At 39.3% G+C, this 20,893-nt stretch overlaps 1 protein-coding gene across 6 annotated transcripts in view; it reads left to right on the top strand.

Moving 5' to 3' along the window:
* celf4 (CUGBP, Elav-like family member 4) overlaps positions 1 to 2,362 on the top strand; it is a 373,411-nt gene extending 371,049 nt beyond the window's left edge. For 5 of the 6 annotated variants that reach the window (XM_061932615.2, XM_061932612.2, XM_061932611.2 and 2 more), the window contains exon 14: positions 1,041 to 2,361. The gene's annotated coding sequence lies outside the window, so the exon portion shown is untranslated. Of the gene's footprint in view, positions 1 to 1,040 lie in introns of all 6 variants that reach the window. The other variant, XM_061932610.2, reaches the window with a different exon arrangement.
* The last annotated feature ends 18,531 nt before the right edge of the window (positions 2,363 to 20,893 follow it).

Genomic DNA, 20,893 nt, shown 5'->3' with positions numbered 1-20,893 from the left:
TGACCGCCGTCTAACGTTACGTGTGATATATTGACTAACGTAACCCTGCTTGAAAAAAATCACTGAACAAAAAGTATGAATAAGGTAGTGAACTGCAACAGATTCCCGTGTTTGCAATAACGTTATAACGTTAGCAGTGAGTTTACAGCCTCACTGATTTAACTACACAGCAAATAAAAGTCACGTTACTTAGCCAATAAACGTTATCTTACATTCAAAACTTACCGTTCTTTGTGCAACTTCAAATGCCGGACGAAGTTGGAAGTTGTTGCCTCTCCATCAGTCATTTTGGAACCGCATGTGTTGCATACTGCAAACCGTTTTGTGTTGACCACCTCGTAATTTTTATACCCAAACGAAATTATTTTAGGTATCATTTTTTGTTCACTGGCGTGTGGTTTGGACATGTCTTCTTCCTGCAATTTGATTGGATGAATGCTGTGTGATGAAAACAAAGTAGATGTAATTTGATTGGCTGTTGTACTGAGAGCACACCAGCTGACACACGCAACGCTGATAGACAAGTACACAATGAAAAATACGGAGCGCTCCCGAATAACTTTTTCATCTTTGGGTTTTGGGGAAAGTAGCAAGTCATGTCAAGTCATGTCAATTCAAAAGGCTCAAGTCCAAGTGAAGTCACAAGTCATTGATGTTAAAGTCTAAGTCCAGTTGCAAGTCTTTTTACATTTTGTCAAGTCGAGTCTAAAGTCATCAAATTCATGACTCGAGTCTGACTCGAGTCCAAGTCATGTGACTCGAATCCACACCTCTGTGAAATTGGACTGGTTGTCAGCATAAAATTGGCAATAAAAGTTAAAAAGAGTGTAGGATTTTGTGTGTTTTCTTCTGGACTCTGCAATAAATGACATTTCACGTTAAAAAAAACAGTTGTGTTTTAGGCGGGCTTCCACAATCATTGGCATTAAGGGTAAACTCTGTGCCCTGCTTCTCGCCTCCCGTCAGCTCGCTCACAACAGAATAAACCCCAATAATGGATTTGTTTCCTTACCTTTGTCTCTGTCTGCTGTGTTTCGCAGGTTTTGTAGAGCTGAATCATATGTTGACTATTTGCCACCCGCTACAGAACGCAAACTCAACATCTGAGACGCTGAGGCTGCTTTCGGAAGGAGAGGACATCGAGGGAGAGAGAGAGAGAGAGATGTCAGAGTCATGGAAAATTCCTTTTGGATGTACTGAAAAACAACTTTGGAACTCAAGAGAGAATTTGTACCACCTTGGTTTTGCCCGTGGACTTGTTCTTCTGCACATGTACACACCTCCTTCCTCCTGGAACCCTGCTTGGATGACAGCTACTCTACCTTTTTTCTGGAACAACTTTGTCTTGAACAATGACGGGAGCGGGGGAAGTAAAAAAAAAAGGAAAAGAAAACAAAAAAAAAAACCATCCAATGATCAACACCAGTGAACTTTTAAAAGGGAACATGGATGTCCAAAGTCCAACCAGAGCATAAGAAACTTTTTAAAAAACGGGAGTCGAGATGCTTTGAATTTGGGCCGTTGAAACACGAAGGAATGCGTTTCAGAAGAAGTGATGTCAGGACACACATTTGGGATGGCCGTCTTTAGCTTCGGAGTGCCTGTCCGTTTCCAGGGGATACCGTTGCCAAGGAGAACCCTAGCAACAGTCTTACCTGTCATTCCTCAGTTGTTTTAGGGACCAAAAGACCAAACGTTTTTATCGCTGAGAACTTGTAGCTCTACTATACTTGGACCACTCCCTCTCCTTCAGTCCGGACCAGAGTCGTACTCTTTACGAGGGTACGTGTGTGTGTACATACATATATATATTGCCAATATGCTTTTGGAATACGGGCGACACTCTTTCAGACGACCAAAACGGGGTCCGTCACGTTGGTAGTTTGCAATTAGGATTGGGGAGGGACGGCGAGTGCATGGGAGGGGCAATCACAGCCTTATCTTTTTTAACATCCTAACCTCATAGATAGTAACATCGCAAACTATATGACCTTCTTTATATCTGCAGTACATATATACCAAGCATTGGAGAACATGTATTCATATATACCACATATATGGATAAGCAGATATTAACCACGAGCAAATATATGTACTTATATATTTGATATATGTGTGTCTGTGTATAGAACGCGACAGACTATGTTGAGCTGGCATTTTGGGTAGATTTTAGCTGGGAGTTTTGGGATGAATGGCAAAACCGGCAGCTCCCGAAAAACTGCAGGCATTCCTACCCGATGACCTACAAGTACAGGCCAAAAGTTTGGACACACCTTCTCCTCGTTCAATGCGTTTTCTTTATTTCCATTGTAGATTGTCACATCAAAACTATGAATGAACACATGTGGAGTTATGTACTTCACAAAAAAAAAGGTCAAATAACTGAAAACATGTTTTACCTTCTAGTAGGGTTGTACGGTATACCCAATCTGGCGCCCTAGGCAAGATTTTAGGTGGCGCCCCCCCCCCCCCCCCACATCGGCAGTGAAGTGTATATACTCACAAGAACCCGAATAGCTTTGTCTTTGACCTTTTTTTTTTTTTACTTACAACTATACCTAATATATAAAGGGGTGGAAAAGTGACTATTACCTGCAGGGCAAACATTAGCTAACCAGAAGGCAATAACAATGTAAACAAAAAACACCTGCTTAAAAGATCTAATACAAATGTCCCTGAGGAATGTAAGGTGGGAGTACTGTAATTACCTAACGTTACATTATTATTTTCCATAACAATTTAGCCCCCTCCACAATATTAACCCGACGTTAAAGCAGAACTAGCTATTTATTGATTAGCAATTGCCGAATCATGTAACATTAGCTTAATGCTAAAAAGCCAGGTTACTATCACATTCTGTAACAGACAAATAATTTCATGTAGGCTAACGTTACCTACCTGCTAACTCTGTCTTTTTCTCGTTTCTCCTCCTCTTCTTTTCTCCTTTTTCTTCCCTGGGCACCTGACAGTTTTGGCCGTTTTGACATCTTGTGTTGATTTTTTGATGTGGTGACGTCCACAAAGAGTCATGATACGGGAAGGGAGGGGGCGTAATGTTGTAACAAATAATATTTCTATTAAATAGGCTTTACTTTGCATTTTAATTAACGTGGGATTATTTTTTGTATTTAGAAATAATAGTACCAACTTTTTTTTTTTTTCTCCAGCATTTGTGGCACTGGCATGGCGCCCCCTGATGGACGGCGCCCTTAGCATTTGCCTATACGGCCTATGCCACGGGCCGGCCCTGGGTATACCGGTACTAGTATAGCACCGCGATACTAATCAAATTCGGTACTATACCGCCTCTAAAAAGTACTGGTACAATATGTTACTGCATAGACTAATTAGGAGTCTTTGTTTGTTTACTTACTACTAAAAGACAAGTTGTCTAGTATGTCCACTATTTTATTTAAGGACTAAATGACAATATAAAACATATGTTTCATGTACTGTCAAATGTTTTGTTCAAATAAAGCCAATAATGCCATTTTTTGTGGTCCCCTTTATTTAGAAAAGTATCGAAAAGTATCAAAATACATTTTAGTACCGCTACCAAAATATTGGTATCGGGACAACCCTATATTGGTAGTTTCTTCAAAATAGCCACATTTTGCTCTGAGTACTGCTTTGCACACTCTTGGCATTCTCTCCATGAGCTTCAAGAGGTATAAACAAATGACTAAATGACAATAATAAACATATGTTTCATGTACCCTAAGATGTTTTGTTAAAATAAAGCCAATAACGGTCCCTTTTATCTAGAAAGGTATCGAAATAGATCTTGGTACCAGTACCAAAATATTGGTATCACGACAACCCTATATTCTAGTTTCTTCAAAATAGCCACCCGTTGCTCCGATTACTTTTCCGCACACTCTTGGCATTCTCTCCATGAGCTTCAAGGGGTAGTCTAAATTACAATAAACAAATGACTAAATGACAATAATAAACATATGTTTCATGTGCCCTAAGATGTTTTGTTAAAATAAAGCCAATAACGGTCCCTTTTATCTAGAAAGGTATCGAAATACATCTTGGTACCGGTACCAAAATATTGGTATCACGACAACCCTATATTGTAGTTTCTTCAAAATAGCCACCCGTTACTCCGATTACTTTTTCGCACACTCTTGGCATTCTCTCCATGAGCTTCAAAGAGGTAGTCTAAATTACAATAAACAAATGACTAAATGACAATAATAAACATATGTTTCATGTACCCTAAGATGTTTTGTTAAAATAAAGCCAATAACGGTCCCTTTTATCTAGAAAGGTATCGAAATACATCTTGGTACCGGTACCAAAATATTGGTATCGGGACAACCCTATATTCTAGTTTCTTCAAAATAGCCACCCGTTGCTCCGATTACTTTTTCGCACACTCTTGGCATTCTCTCCATGAGCTTCAAGGGGTAGTCTAAATTACAATAATAAACATATGTTTCATGTGCCCTAAGATGTTTTGTTAAAATAAAGCCAATAACGGTCCCTTTTATCTAGAAAGGTATCGAAATACATCTTGGTACCAGTACCAAAATATTGGTATCACGACAACCCTATATTCTAGTTTCTTCAAAATAGCCACCCGTTGCTCCGATTACTTTTCCGCACACTCTTGGCATTCTCTCCATGAGCTTCAAGAGGTAGTCTAAATTACAATAAACAAATGACTAAATGACAATAATAAACATATGTTTCATGTGCCCTAAGATGTTTTGTTAAAATAAAGCCAATAACGGTCCCCTTTATCTAGAAAGGTATCGAAATACATCTTGGTACCGGTACCAAAATATTGGTATCGGGACAACCCTATAATCTAGTTTCTTCAAAATAGCCACCCGTTGCTCCGATTACTTTTCCGCACACTCTTGGCATTCTCTCCATGAGCTTCAAAGAGGTAGTCTAAATTACAATAAACAAATGACTAAATTACAATAATAAACAAATGTTTCATGTGCCCTAAGATGTTTTGTTAAAATAAAGCCAATAACGGTCCCCTTTATCTAGAAAGGTATCGAAATACATCTTGGTACCAGTACCAAAATATTGGTATCACGACAACCCTATATTGTAGTTTCTTCAAAATAGCCACCTGTTACTCCGATTACTTTTCCGCACACTCTTGGCATTCTCTCCATGAGCTTCAAGAGGTAGTCACCTAAGATGGTTTTCACTTCACAGGTGTGCTTGAAGCTCATGGAGAGAATGCCAAGAGTGTGCAAAGCAGAAATCCGAGTAAAGAGTGGCTATTTTGAAAAAAACTAAAATATAGGGTTGTCTCCGATACCAATATTTTGGTACCGGTACCAAAATGTATTTTGATGCCTTTCGATACTTTTCTAAATAAAGGGGACCACCGTTATTGGCTTTATTGTAACAACAAATCTTAGGGTACATTAAACATATGTTTATTTTTGCAATTTAGTCCTTAAAAACCTCTAAAGGCTTAGTGGCCACATGCGTGGACAGCACCTTTTAGCTCTTATTTCCAAAATTGTGTACAGGGGACCGTTATTGGCTTTATTTTAACAAACAAAATTGACAGTACATGAAACATATGTTTATTATTGTCATTTAGTCCTTAAATAAAATAGTGAACATACGAGACAACTTATCTAGGGCTGCAGCTAACGATTATTTTTCTATCGATTAATCTATAGATTATTTTTTCGATTAATCGGTTAATCTATAGATTATTTTTTCGATTAATCTATAGATTATTTTTCCTTTTACCGATTTTTTTTTAATTTAAAATGAAGAGGAAAAAATAAATGTAGGCCAGTTTTTTCAAAAGGCATGGCTTTTATTTACCAAAAAAAAAGTATGGCCACTCAGTCAACATTGACAACAACATGACAAAATATTCTGTAACAATGTAAACATTTAAAACTTTTAACATTTAACAAAATTAAAAGTAGCTTATTTGCTTTTTAATGTGCAAATATAAAAGTAAACATCCAGTGCAAATCTTAATATTCTGGAATAGTATAAGCATTTCAAAAGTAAAAGTATTGCTTATTTTGCTTTAAAATGTGCAAAAATAAAGATAAACATCCAATACAAAAAAGTGCAAAACGGAAATATTCTGTAACAAGTGTAAACATTTCAACAAAAGTAAAAGTATTGCTTATTTGCTAAAATGTGCAAAAATAAAGCTAAACATCCAATACAAAAAAGTGTACAGTGTAAACATTTCAACAAAAGTAAAAGTATTGCTTATTTTGCTTAATAACACAACAATGATAGTATGATGAAAGTGAAAGTTAATTGTTGGTTTGTACATAGTATATGTAACTGTTAATGTTGTAAAAGGTATTTGCACAACTAATTAACGTTAGCGTTTGTGACACGTCTTGTGCCGTGGGGTTCTTTCAGGACCGACAGACTGAACGCCAGACGGCTTTGCCAGGTTTACAATCTTTTAATTTTACACAAAGTCTTTTCTCTTCCAACTGCGCGGATCGCGCACCTGGGCACGATTGCGGCGTCGCTCCCGGCGCGCCCCGCCTCGCCGCTCGCTCGCCGCCGCCGCCTCTCCACAGCGTTAAAGAGGAGCGCGTCTTTGTAAACACTGAACAGGCACGCCAAACGCGCCTCTCAGAGCGAAACGGTGCTTTAGTTTATGAATTTACAACGCAGATACAAATGACACATTCATGTTTTTGTGTAATAATGACAACGTATACGCACGCGGACGATTGACTTGTTGATGGTGATGGCAAGAACGCTGTCGGGGGTTTTCTTTTCAAATGTTCGTTCATAGCCGTTGTGCTGCTATGATAGGCCATTTCCGCTCGACACAGTGTGCATACAACAACATTATTAGGCCGTTTATTGAAATACTCCCACACTTTTGACGACTTTTGGCGTGCTTTTTTCCCCTCGCTCGCATCGTCTGCTTTGCGCTCCGCCATGACAGTAAAGTAGTGTGACGTAAATATGCGACGCGCCGACGCACAAAAACGGCGTCGACGTATTTACGTAACCGATGACGTCGACTACGTCGACGCGTCGTTTCAGCCTTAACTTATCTTTTAGTAGTAAGTAAACAAACAAAGACTCCTAATTAGTCTGCTGACGTATGCAGTAACATATTGTACCGGTACTTTTTAAAGGCTGTATTGTACCGAATACAATTATTATAGTCCCGGTACTATACTAGTACCTTCCTAGAATATAAAACATGTTTTTAGTTATTTCACCTTTTTTTGTGAAGTACATAACTCCACATGTGTTCATTCATAGTTTTGATGTGACAATCTACAATGTAAATAGTCATGGAAATAAAGATTGAATGAGGAGAAGGTGTGTCCAAAGGTGTGGCCTGTACTGTATACATACCTGCCAACTTTTGAAATCAGAAAAACCTAGTAGCCAGGGTCCAAGGGCCGCAGGCCCCGGTAGGTCCAGGACAAAGTCCTGGTGGAGGGTTCAGGGCTTCGCCCCCCCGACGCAAAATGATTATTAGCATTCAGACAGGTTAAAATGTTGCTAAAACCATCACTTTTCTATCAGTCACAGTGACTTTTCAAAACAAAAATATTACAGCAAAAATCATATGGGTTGATTGACATGTTTATTCTGTAAGCTAACTTCAATAGTTTGAAATTATTTTGACAGTTAATGCCAGTTATCCTATCAACCTTTCACAAGACTTCAATTTGTTAATTGAAAGTATAAACACTTTTTACAGTAAACAAATGGTAAAACTGTACTAAACAATTCCATTCAAAAAAAAATTGGTGTCATTATTAACTTTCTGTCCAAGCTTGTATAATCTACTGCCTTGTTCAATTGTAAAAAATATTCTGTGCCTAAAATTCACATTTCTATCACAATTATCATACTGTAAACATGGTAAGCTAACTTCATTAAAATTAATAGTCCTGTCAATAGCATGGAATTACAATTCAAATGTAGTTTTTTTGCAAGCCTTTCAAAAGAATTAAAAAAAAAAGAAAATTAATTGAAGCCATCAGACACTTGAAAAGTGGCACATCACATCTCTAATGTAATCATTTGAACTTTTCAACAGAAATAGCACTGCAAAAATATTAAGGACATACTTCTGTATTTTGGTAGTTATGCTGTCAACATTTAACAAGATTTATTCAACTTGGACTTGAAAGCATAAATAGTATAAACACTTTTAACAGTATGCCGTGCTGTGAAATACAGCCGACAGGATTGCGCACCAAACACGAAGCAAGGCCAAAGCGCATGCATATGGTGCAGGAGAACAAAGGACTTCTTTCATTTAAGGTTTGTGATAAACCATCAAACTCATTCGTTAAAAGGACTCTATAGTAATATAAAGCGAGTTTTTCTGGACATTATCATGCAAGAAAAGTTTATTTTTGGGACCGCGATCACCGCGTAATGATTTTTAAAGGTTGCATTACAAACATTTAACTGTCCCATGTGATCAGCCAGTGCGATTGGAAGTCCATGCTCAATTATTGCCTCCGTAAATAAAACTTCGGCATTTATCACATCCAAAGAATCTGTTTGGGCGACGAAAAACGTTGAAAGTTTTCCACTTGTATCGCTAGCAACGGCATTAGACTTGTGTTTTTTTGTCCCAACGTGGTCTTTTACATCGCTAATTCCTCCGTGTCCGATCGAAAAATCTTGTCTGCGCAAGGTGCAATTCGCGTAGTTTTCACCCTTTTTTTTTTTTTTTAATTAATGAAAAAACGTATTTTTTATCACTGCAACCGTAACCCGGAATAGGTTGATGAAAACCGTACGAATTACGGGAAAACCGGAGTAGTTGGCAGGTATGTGTATATGCGGACACACAGTATACAGTAATTGCTAGAAGATACTTGTGTAAATATTGTCTGAAAATGCATGAAGCCACGACTCAGTAGCAGGCTTCAAGAAAAATCAGGCTCAAGCGTTTTAAAAGGGAAAATGATCTTCGACTCTATTCCGAACATATCTTTTACGCTTGGCACACACACACACACACACACACACACACACACAAGTTCTCTTTGAAACTTGAACCAAAATGAATATATCTCCCAACCCTTGCTCTGAGTAAAGTGCATGTAGCGTACGGGCTGTCACCACGTCAGGTGTGCCTTGTCACCTGCACAATCTGCCATCAAACACTGTGCTCACCCCGTACAAAAATACCACAGTATAAAAAAAATCCACACCCACACACACACACTTCCGCAAGCACTATTATGATGTCAAAACCACCACCAGACCCGTGTCATTTCTCAGCATGCATGTCTACAGGAACCATCGATAACAGCAACATATTTAGTCACGAGGTTCACCTTCAGATTTAAAAAAAAAAAAGGGCATTAGCACACCTGCGAGCACAGCTACTAACTATCGCAGCTGCAGGCAGGGTACCGGTGACGAAGTCACAATTAGGACTACTGCACAGGCTGGACTGAGACTATGGAAGTAGACAAAAACTGCTACGGATGACCCCTTCCAATTATTGCCATGAAGCATACAGGTAAAAGCCAGTAAATTAGAATATTTTGAAAAACTTGATTTATTTCAGTAATTGCATTCAAAAGGTGTAACTTGTACATTATATTTATTCATTGCACACAGACTGATGCATTCAAATGTTTATTTCATTTAATTTTGATGATTTGAAGTGGCAACAAATGAAAATCCAAAATTCCGTGTGTCACAAAATTAGAATATTACTTAAGGCTAATACAAAAAAGGGATTTTTAGAAATGTTGGCCAACTGAAAAGTATGAAAATGAAAAATATGAGCATGTACAATACTCAATACTTGGTTGGAGCTCCTTTTGCCTCAATTACTGCGTTAATGCGGCGTGGCATGGAGTCGATGAGTTTCTGGCACTGCTCAGGTGTTATGAGAGCCCAGGTTGCTCTGATAGTGGCCTTCAACTCTTCTGCGTTTTTGGGTCTGGCATTCTGCATCTTCCTTTTCACAATACCCCACAGATTTTCTATGGGGCTAAGGTCAGGGGAGTTGGCGGGCCAATTTAGAACAGAAATACCATGGTCCGTAAACCAGGCAAGGGTAGATTTTGCGCTGTGTGCAGGCGCCAAGTCCTGTTGGAACTTGAAATCTCCATCTCCATAGAGCAGGTCAGCAGCAGGAAGCATGAAGTGCTCTAAAACTTGCTGGTAGACGGCTGCGTTGACCCTGGATCTCAGGAAACAGAGTGGACCGACACCAGCAGATGACATGGCACCCCAAACCATTGGGTTGGTTTGGTTTGCATTTCCTTTGGAAATCGAGGTCCCAGAGTCTGGAGGAAGACAGGAGAGGCACAGGATCCACGTTGCCTGAAGTCTAGTGTAAAGTTTCCACCATCAGTGATGGTTTGGGGTGCCATGTCATCTGCTGGTGTCGGTCCACTCTGTTTCCTGAGATCCAGGGTCAACGCAGCCGTCTACCAGCAAGTTTTAGAGCACTTCATGCTTCCTGCTGCTGACCTGCTCTATGGAGATGGAGATTTCAAGTTCCAACAGGACTTGGCGCCTGCACACAGCGCAAAATCTACCCGTGCCTGGTTTACGGACCATGGTATTTCTGGTCTAAATTGGCCCGCCAACTCCCCTGACCTTAGCCCCATAGAAAATCTGTGGGGTATTGTGAAAAGGAAGATGCAGAATGCCAGACCCAAAAACGCAGAAGAGTTGAAGGCCACTATCAGAGCAACCTGGGCTCTCATAACACCTGAGCAGTGCCAGAAACTCATCGACTCCATGCCACGCCGCATTAACGCAGTAATTGAGGCAAAAGGAGCTCCAACCAAGTATTGAGTATTGTACATGCTCATATTTTTCATTTTCATACTTTTCAGTTGGCCAACATTTCTAAAAATCCCTTTTTTGTATTAGCCTTAAGTAATATTCTAATTTTGTGACACACGGAAGTTTGGATTTTCATTTGTTGCCACTTCAAATCATCAAAATTAAATGAAATAAACATTTGAATGCATCAGTCTGTGTGCAATGAATAAATATAATGTACAAGTTACACCTTTTGAATGCAATTACTGAAATAAATCAAGTTTTTCAAAATATTCTAATTTACTGGCTTTTACCTGTATCCTTGAAAAGATGCGAGACCGCTTGATGTAATTACCTGTAGATGTACAATACAAGCCAAAAGTTTGGACACACCTTTTCCTCATTCATATTTATTTTCATGACTATTTGCATTGTAGATTGTCACGTCAGAACTATGAATGAACACGTGGAGTTAAAAAGGTGAAATAACTGAAAACGTGTTTTATATTCTAGTTTCTTCAAAATAGCCACCCTTTTGCGCCGATTACTGCTTTGCACACTCCATGAGCTTCAAGCACACATGTACAGTACCCTAAGATTTTTTTGTTAAAATAAAGCCTGTAATGCCATTTTTAGTGGTGCCCTTTATTTAGAAAAGTATCGAAATACATTTTGGTGCCAGTACCAAAATATTGGTTTCGGGACAACCCTTGTTGCGTCAGACCAGTTCTTCCTCCAAGGGAATCTAAGTTACTGGTCAATCCCAAGATCTTTAGATGACATATATGCTGAGTAAGAAGGACCATCAAGACACAATTGGAATATTTTCAATTTTATACCAAAGCTTTGGGAGACCATTCATATTCATATCGGCTACTCTAATTGATCTGGCATTCCAAGGGAAAAACACACTCTTTTCACCCCCCCTCTCAACACTGATAAGAAACCAATGGGGGAGGTTTTCACATTCCAATGTTGAGACAAAAAACAGACAATCTAAAGACAAAGAGAGACTGGTAGAATAAACAAAGGAAAAGTGCTAGGTACTCTAAACATGGCTATGTAAAAAGAAAGAACTCTTAAACACATATGCCTCCTCCACACCCTATATTCTGGTTTCTTCAAAATAGCCACCCTTTTGCGCCGATTACTGCTTCAAGCACACATGTACAGTACCCTAAGATTTTTTGTTAAAATAAAGCCTATAATGCCATTTTTTGTGGTGCCCTTTATTTAGAAAAGTATCGAAATACATTTTGGTGCCAGTACCAAAAATATTGGTTTCGGGACAACCCTTGTTGCGTCAGACCAGTTCTTCCTCCAAGGGACTCTAAGTTACTGGTCAATCCCAAGATCTTTAGATGACATATATGCTGAGTAAGAAGGACCATCAAGACACAATTGGAATATTTTCAATTTTATACCAAAGCTTTGGGAGACCATTCATATTCATATCGGCTGCTCTAGTTGATCCGGCATTCCAAGGGAAAAACACACTCTTTTCACCCCCCCTCTCAACACTGATAAGAAACCAATGGGGGAGGTTTTCACATTCCAATGTTGAGACAAAAAACAGACAATCTAAAGACAAAGAGAGACTGGTAGAATAAACAAAGGAAAAGTGCTAGGTACTCTAAACATGGCTATGTAAAAAGAAAGAACTCTTAAACACATATGCCTCCTCCACACCCTATATTCTAGTTTCTTCAAAATAGCCACCCTTTTGCGCCGATTACTGCTTCAAGCACACATGTACATACCCTAAGATTTTTTGTTAAAATAAAGCCTGTAATGCCATTTTTTGTGGTGCCCTTTATTTAGAAAAGTATCGAAATACATTTTGGTGCCAGTACCAAAAATATTGGTTTAGGGACAACCCTTGTTGCGTCAGACCAGTTCTTCCTCCAAGGGAATCTAAGTTACTGGTCAATCCCAATATCTTTAGATGACATATATGCTGAGTAAGAAGGACCATCAAGACACAATTGGAATATTTTCAATTTTATACCAAAGCTTTGGGAGACCATTCATATTCATATCGGCTGCTTTAGTTGATCTGGCATTCCAAGGGAAAAACACACTCTGTTCACCCACATAAAGCCCGCATGTCCCCCCCTCTCAACACTGGGGAGGTTTTCACATTCCAATGTTGAGACAAAAAACAGACAATCTAAAGACAAAGAGAGACTGGTAGAATAAACAAAGGAAAAGTGCTAGGTACTCTAAACATGGCTATGTAAAAAGAAAGAACTCTTAAAACACATATGCCTCCTCCACACCCTATATTCTAGTTTCTTCAAAATAGCCACCCTTTTGCTCCGATTACTGCTTTGCACACTCTTGGCATTCTCTCCATGAGCATCAAGCACACCTGTGAAGTGACTACCTCTTCAGGCTCGTGGAGAGAATGCAAAGTGTGTGCGAAAAAGTAATCGGAGCAAAGGGTGGCTATTTTGAAGAAACTAGAATATAGGGTTGTCGCGATACCGATATTTTGGTACCGGTACCAAAATGTATTTTGATACCTTTCGATACTTTTCTTAATAAAGGGGACCACAAAAAATGTCATTATTGGCTTTATTGTAACAACAAATCTTAGGGTACATTAAACATATGTTTATTTTTGCAATTTAGTCCTTAAAAACCTCTAAAGGCTTAGTGGCCACATGCGTGGACAGCACCTTTTAGCTCTTATTTCCAAAATTGCGTACACTACTGAATTAGGGTCGTATGGCCTCCTATGTGGACACTTATACTGCCATCTGGTGGTGTCAGAAGAGTATAACATACAATGGAATTTGAAGGGAAAAAAAATGTGTAAATATAAGAATTAGCATGTCACTAAACATGAAGTACACTTTTGTGTACTTATGGACTAAGTACATCATATTAAAAGATGGTTCTTAGTTTTTATTCTAATTAGGGTCCAATAAGCCCAAATAGCAAAGAGAAATAGAAAAGAGCATGTAAACAAACAGCTTAAGAGGTTAAATAAAATAGTGAACATACTAGACAACTTGTCTTTTAGTAGTAAGTAAACAAAGACTCCTAATTAGTCTGCTGACGTATGCAGTAACATATTGCACCAGTACTTTTTAGAGGCGGTGATTAATTAGTATTGCGGTACTAGTATACCAGTGTTTCCCCCAGAAAATGCGTTAGTTAAGGTGGTGTCTCTCCAGGGGGAAGGGGGCTTCGCCCGTGATAGTTAAGGAACAGGGTAATTTGGTCTGTCGCCACCATCACGTCTCCACCTCATTGTTGCCTGGGGGAGCAATTCAGACTGTGGTGAAGTAGGCCGGCTTCCTCGCATGAAGAAGCCTACAATTTCCGTATGCTGTATGGCAATATACGATATATATCTCCATATTTTTTCCGTAAAGAAAAAACAAAACACAAAACAGTACTAGTTACCTGAGATACTAAGTATGTCATTATTTTGTCTTAGTAAGTCAATATTTACTAAGTCAAAATAATGACACTTTTAACTGTTTTTTTCAAATCATTAGTAATGTAGCAGCCTAGTTTTGAATGGCAGGGTCCCTGCTATCACATGTTGATAAAAATATAGCATTTAAAAAATAAAAATCAACTACAGGATGTCAGCATGTGGCCCCACTGTTAACTCGGGGGCGGCATGGCGTAGTGGGTACAGCAACCGTGCCAGAAACCTGAGGGTTGCAGGTTCGCTCCCCGCCTCTTACCATCCAAAAATCACTGCCGTTGTGTCCTTGGGCGGGACACTTCACCCTTTTCCCCCGGTGCCACTCACACCGGTGAATTGTATGATGAATGATAGGTGGTGGTCGGAGGGGCCGTGGGCGCAAATTGCAGCCACGCTTCCGTCAGTCTACCCCAGGGCAGCTGTGGCTATGAAAGTAGCTTACCACCACCAGGTGTGAATGATTGATGGGTTCTACATGTAAAGCGACTTTGAGTACTTAGAAAAGCGCTATATAAATCCCAGTTATTATTATTATTATTATTAACTCTTTTTTTTCAAACGCTTCTTGCAAATGCTTATTTTACAGTAAGTCATTAATTTGACTTAGTCATTATTTTGACTTAGTAAATATTGACTTACTTACTCTTTTTTTCAAACGCTTCTGGCAAACGCTTATTTTACAGTAAGTCACTAATTTGACTTAGTCATTATTTTCCTGTAGTTGATTTTTATTTTTTAAATGCTATATTTTTATCAACATGTGATAGCAGGGACCCTGCCATTCAAAACTAGGCTACTACATTACTAATGATTCATGTAACTAAAGTCAAATACAAATAAGGCAACAAGAGAAGTATCCTACACTTCTCTTTTGTGAATTAAATGTGAACAGCCGATATGGACATCTACATCTACTATATGATTTGCATGAGAAGCTGGACAGGACAAAAAATTAAAAATAAAAAGGAAAAAAAAAAAAAAAAAAATTTTTTTAAAGACTTTAGTTTAGCCGGTGGCTCTTTGTTGTTAAGGCGGCCGCCTTAACAACAAAGCGCTGCGGGAAACCCTGTATACACTCTTGGCATTCTGTCCATGAGCTTCAAGAGGTAGTCACCTGAAATGGTTATCATACCTTATCAGGGTTGATTAGTGGACTTTTTTTGCTTTATCAGTGGGGTTGGGACCATCAGTTGTGTTGTGAATGAGAAGGTGTGTCCAAACTGTTGTCCTGTACTGTATGAAAAAGTAAGTATGAAAAGAGTTTCATACTATGACTTGAGAAGGCAATTTAAACAAATACGGTATAAAAAGGTCACCAGATTACTCATTGAATATTTATACATGTGATTTTTCCGTAGGGCTACACTGGGAAAGGAAAGTTTTCCTCTAAATTGTTCATGACCCCGTGTCCCTATCTATCTTCAACCTTTTCAGCTTATATTGAATCCTTGGACTGCTAAGACCAGACGAGCAAAAACACGTTTTGACTTCCGAGGAACGCCTGTGCACGGCTTGAGGCGCGCTCGTGGTAATGTCCGCGCATGGCAGCAACAGCTTCAGCCAGGAAACATGCGGCGAGCCCGCTTTGACTGCAAAAACTAAAGGAAAAAAAAAGGAGGGAGAGGATTGGTGTGTAAAAACGCCGAGCACGTCATCTTCATTCGACCACGGGTTCACGCGGAGAAAAAACGAAACACGTCTAAAAACCACAGCAGAAGTTTGATTATAAATATATATATATATAAATGTAAACATAAACCGATGAATATACTGTACATTGTTTCTTCTTCTTTTTTGCTCCGTTTCCCTCTGTACATAGGTTTGCATATTTTATAGGACTTTTACTTCTATCTACAAGGACTGGATAAAGTACTTTAAATACTCCAAAAAAAAAAAAAAAAAGAAAAAAAAAGTATATATATATATATACATATATATACACAGGTAAAAGCCAGTAAATTAGAATATTTTGAAAAACTTGCTTTATTTCAGTAATTGCATTCAAAAGGTGTAACTTGTACATTATATTTATTCATTGCACACAGACTGATGCATTCAAATGTTTATTTCATTTAATTTTGATGATTTGAAGTGGCAACAAATGAAAATCCAAAATTCCGTGTGTCACAAAATTAGAATATTACTTAAGGCTAATACAAAAAAGGGATTTTTAGAAATGTTGGCCAACTGAAAAGTATGAAAATGAAAAATATGAGCATGTACAATACTCAATACTTGGTTGGAGCTCCTTTTGCCTCAATTACTGCGTTAATGCGGCGTGGCATGGAGTCGATGAGTTTCTGGCACTGCTCAGGTGTTATGAGAGCCCAGGTTGCTCTGATAGTGGCCTTCAACTCTTCTGCGTTTTTGGGTCTGGCATTCTGCATCTTCCTTTTCACAATACCCCACAGATTTTCTATGGGGCTAAGGTCAGGGGAGTTGGCGGGCCAATTTAGAACAGAAATACCATGGTCCGTAAACCAGGCACGGGTAGATTTTGCGCTGTGTGCAGGCGCCAAGTCCTGTTGGAACTTGAAATCTCCATCTCCATAGAGCAGGTCAGCAGCAGGAAGCATGAAGTGCTCTAAAACTTGCTGGTAGACGGCTGCGTTGACCCTGGATCTCAGGAAACAGAGTGGACCGACACCAGCAGATGACATGGCACCCCAAACCATCACTGATGGTGGAAACTTTACACTAGACTTCAGGCAACGTGGATCCTGTGCCTCTCCTGTCTTCCTCCAGACTCTGGGACCTCGATTTCCAAAGGAAATGCAAAATTTGCTTTCGTCAGAAAACATGACTTTGGACCACACAGCAGCAGTCCAGCTCTTTTTTTCCTTAGCCCAGGTGAGACGCTTTGCGCGCTGTTTCTTGGTCAACAGTGGCTTGACACGAGGTATGCGGCAGTTGAAACCCATGTCTTTCAAGCGTCTCTTGGTGGTGGATCTTGAAGCACTGACTCCAGCAGCTGTCCACTCCTTCTGAATCTCCCCCACATTTTTGAATGGGTTTTTTTTTCACAATCTTGACCAGGGCGCGGTGATCCCTATCGCTTGTACACTTTTTCTGACCACAGTTTTTCCTTCCCTTTGCCTCTCCATTAATGTGTTTGGACACAGAGCTCTGAGAACAGCCAGCCTCTTCAGCAATAACCTTTTGTGTCTTTCCCTCCTTGTGCAATGTGTCGATGGTTGCCTTTTGGACAGATGTCAAATCTGAAGTCTTCCCCATGTTTGTGTAGGCTTCAGAACTGGACTGAGAGACCATTTAAAGCCCTTTGCAGGTGTTTTGAGTTAATCAGCTGATCAGTTTGTGGCACCAGGTGTCTTCAAAATTGAACCCTTACACAATATTCTAATTTTGTGACACACGGAATTTTGGATTTTCATTTGTTGCCACTTCAAATCATCCAAATTAAATGAAATAAACATTTGAATGCATCAGTCTGTGTGCAATGAATAAATATAATGTACAAGTTACACCTTTTGAATGCAATTACTGAAATAAATCAAAATATTCTAATTTACTGGCTTTTACCTGTATATATATATATATGAATGAAAACATGATACTGCTGATAAAAACCAGGTACAAAAAAAGGTTGCGAGGATACGGTGCAAAATGTAGGACCTGACCGAGGCATTTATCCAGAAAACAGTCAGGGAGACCTCAGTTAGAACTTGGACACACGTTGACCTATTTTGTATAAGGAATACTTTGAATGGGTTCTGTTCATTTCTCTATTTATTTACAAGTCATGTCTGAGATGATACGCATGCGTTCATGGCATTATTTTTCTATGAGTTGGTACGTGACCAAAATAGTTTTTATATGGGCCACCGTTGTGGTCCACAGATGATCGTTGATCCTGTCTCCAGGACCGTGCCTTCAGCACTTCTGAGAAGACGGAGAAAAAACCGCTCCTATTGACCAAGTGATGTCAGAAACTGATTTTAACCGCTCGTTTCTTTATTTGTCAAAGTGTATTTATTCATTTGAGATCTGAGCTCTATTATTGCCATCGAGGGGTCTTGCTTAAAAGTGCCACTTTGTATCACCATCACATTACCTCTTTGATGTTGGACATCTCAAAAAGAACTAGGACGGAATGTTCCATTTCCTGTTTGAGAGCAATGCTACCGTGTTTCTAAGCCTTATGTACATTTCTGTTTATAACTTACTGAAGCGAGCGTTGTTGGTTTAAAGGGAAACTACGTTGTTATACTTATGCAGTATAATGTATATAATGGTGATGCTCATATCAAATCGATACGTAGAGCCAGAAATTAATCATACAAGGTCCCTTTTGGAAAATGTAAATTGAAAGATTCTTCTTGGTTCAAAGAGACATTTTATGGGTAATCCCTAGTTTAGCGCTCCCTCTTTCATTACCTGTACAATCAAACTTTTGCCTTGGAGTCCCAGCAAGCTTCTTCAGTGTAAAGTACTAAATTCCTAATTAAAAACAAAATTGGTGACAAAAAAACAACTTTGGTTATGAAAACGTCACTCCCCGCCTTCCGTGCTTTTGCTTTGAGTTCGGATCTTGTTCTACTGAGAGCAAAAGTCAATGATATCTGCACTAACTAATCTGAACTGCTGTGATTAAAAACTAAGTGAGTTTATTCGAACGACTCAACCGTGACTGGAAAAGAGATCATGGAAAATGTATTTCTCCTGTTTGGGCACACGCTGAGGGTGGGGAAATGAATGTTCGCATAATCAAGCTTTGCCAGGTTCCTGAAGAACTGAAGCTTCTGATTGGCCAGTGCGCTTTAGGCTCCTGTCCCGGACTTTCAGAACTGCACCATTCTCTTGTTCTGCTGACTCCTTTTTTTGTCATTTTAAAATGAATGATGCGTCTCAGCTTAGGCCAATAATAAAGCACAGTCTAGAAGAAGTGTCCTGTGTGCTGTCTTCAATGTTGGGATTCTACCATACCGCTCATTGGTTGGGACTTTCTACTATGCATGTTCGTAGTAATAATAGATTGGATTTATATAGCGACTTTTCCCAGAGACCCACACGCTTTTACACAGAAACCTCAGTTAGTCCACATTCACATAATGGTGGTTTTAGGGTTGTCTCCATACTAGAGATGCGCCGATCGGCAATTATTTCATCCGCAACCGCATGACAAAAGTCGTCAACCATCCGCATCCACCCGAATTAACATTTAACCAACACCGCACCCGCCCGTTGTTATATATCTTTCTTTCTTTAGTTTATTTGGAACATGAACACACTTACAGCATAATACATCACACAATTTCACATCATTTCATTTTACATCATGCCCGAAAAGGAGTAGGAAGAAGCAAAGCTTATTTAATCCTACCCCTTTCCCACTTCAAAGCGTTTACAAATATATAGAATCATTTACTGACCTTTTTATTTAATAAAATAACATCTATGAATTAGTATACAACAGTTTTGTAATATGTAATTACCGTATTTTCCGCACTATTAGCCGCACCTAAAAACCACAAATTTACTCAAAAGCTGACAGTGCGGCTTTTAACCCGGTGCGCTTTATATATGGATTAATATTAAGATTCATTTTCATAAAGTTTCGGTCTCGCAACTACGGTAAACAGCCGCCATCTTTTTTCCCCGTAGAAGAGGAAGTGCTTCTTCTTCTACGCAAGTAACCGCCAAGGTAAGAACCCGCCCCCATAGAACAGGAAGCGCTTCTTCTTCTACTGTAAGCAACCACCCACCCGCATAGAAGGAGAAAAAGCGCGCGGATATTACCGTACGTTCCATTTCCTTTGTGTGTTTACATCTGTAAAGACCACAAAATGGCTCCTACTAAGTGACAGGTTTCCGGTTCATGAAAAGACGCAATCTCTCCATCTGCACACGGATTACTATTTCACAGCAACTGCCTAAAGTCTTTCAAGAAAAGCTGGCTACTTTCCGTGCATATTGTAAAAACAAGATAGCTGAAAAAAAGATCCGGCCAGAGAACATTATCAACATGGACGAGGTTCCACTGACTTTTGATATTCCTGTGAACCGCACTGTGGATACAACGGGAGCACGTACGGTGAATATTCGCACCACAGGGAATGAGAAGTCATCCTTCACTGTGGTTCTAGCTTGCCATGCTAATGGCCAGAAACTTCCACCCATGGTGATATTCAAAAGGAAGACCTTGCCAAAAGAGACCTTTCCAGCCGGCGTCATCATAAAAGCTAACTCGAAGGGATGGATGAAGAAAAGATGAGCGAGTGGTTAAGGTAAGTTTAAGTTTACGCGAAGAGGCCGGGTGGCTTTTTTCACGCAGCTCTGTCCATGTTGATATACGTATGTTTGTGATTGCACATTTGCGTACATTTTGGGAGTGAACAGAGTTGTTAGAACGCTGGTTTTTAATATATTATTAAAGTTTGACTGACCTATCTGACTGTTTTTTTGACATTCTTTTAGCGCAGTTAGATGCGGCTTATAACACGGGGCGGCTTATAGGTGGACAAAGTTTAGAAATATGCCGTTCATTGAAGGCGCGGCTTTTAACCCAGGGCGCCTTATGGTGCGGAAAATACGGTAGTTACAGGGTCATACATTGGTCATAAATTAAGATCTTGTGTGTCTCATGGACGTATTTCCAGAGTTTATGAATATAATATGAATTTAAAAGAAAAAATATTGATGCAATCATAGTAGTTTCGACTAGATATACCCTTGTACTTG

This window comes from Nerophis lumbriciformis, linkage group LG38 (assembly GCF_033978685.3).
Source record: "Nerophis lumbriciformis linkage group LG38, RoL_Nlum_v2.1, whole genome shotgun sequence".
NCBI classification, from domain to species: domain Eukaryota; kingdom Metazoa; phylum Chordata; class Actinopteri; order Syngnathiformes; family Syngnathidae; genus Nerophis; species Nerophis lumbriciformis.
This window is presented reverse-complemented; position numbering and strand designations above follow the sequence as displayed.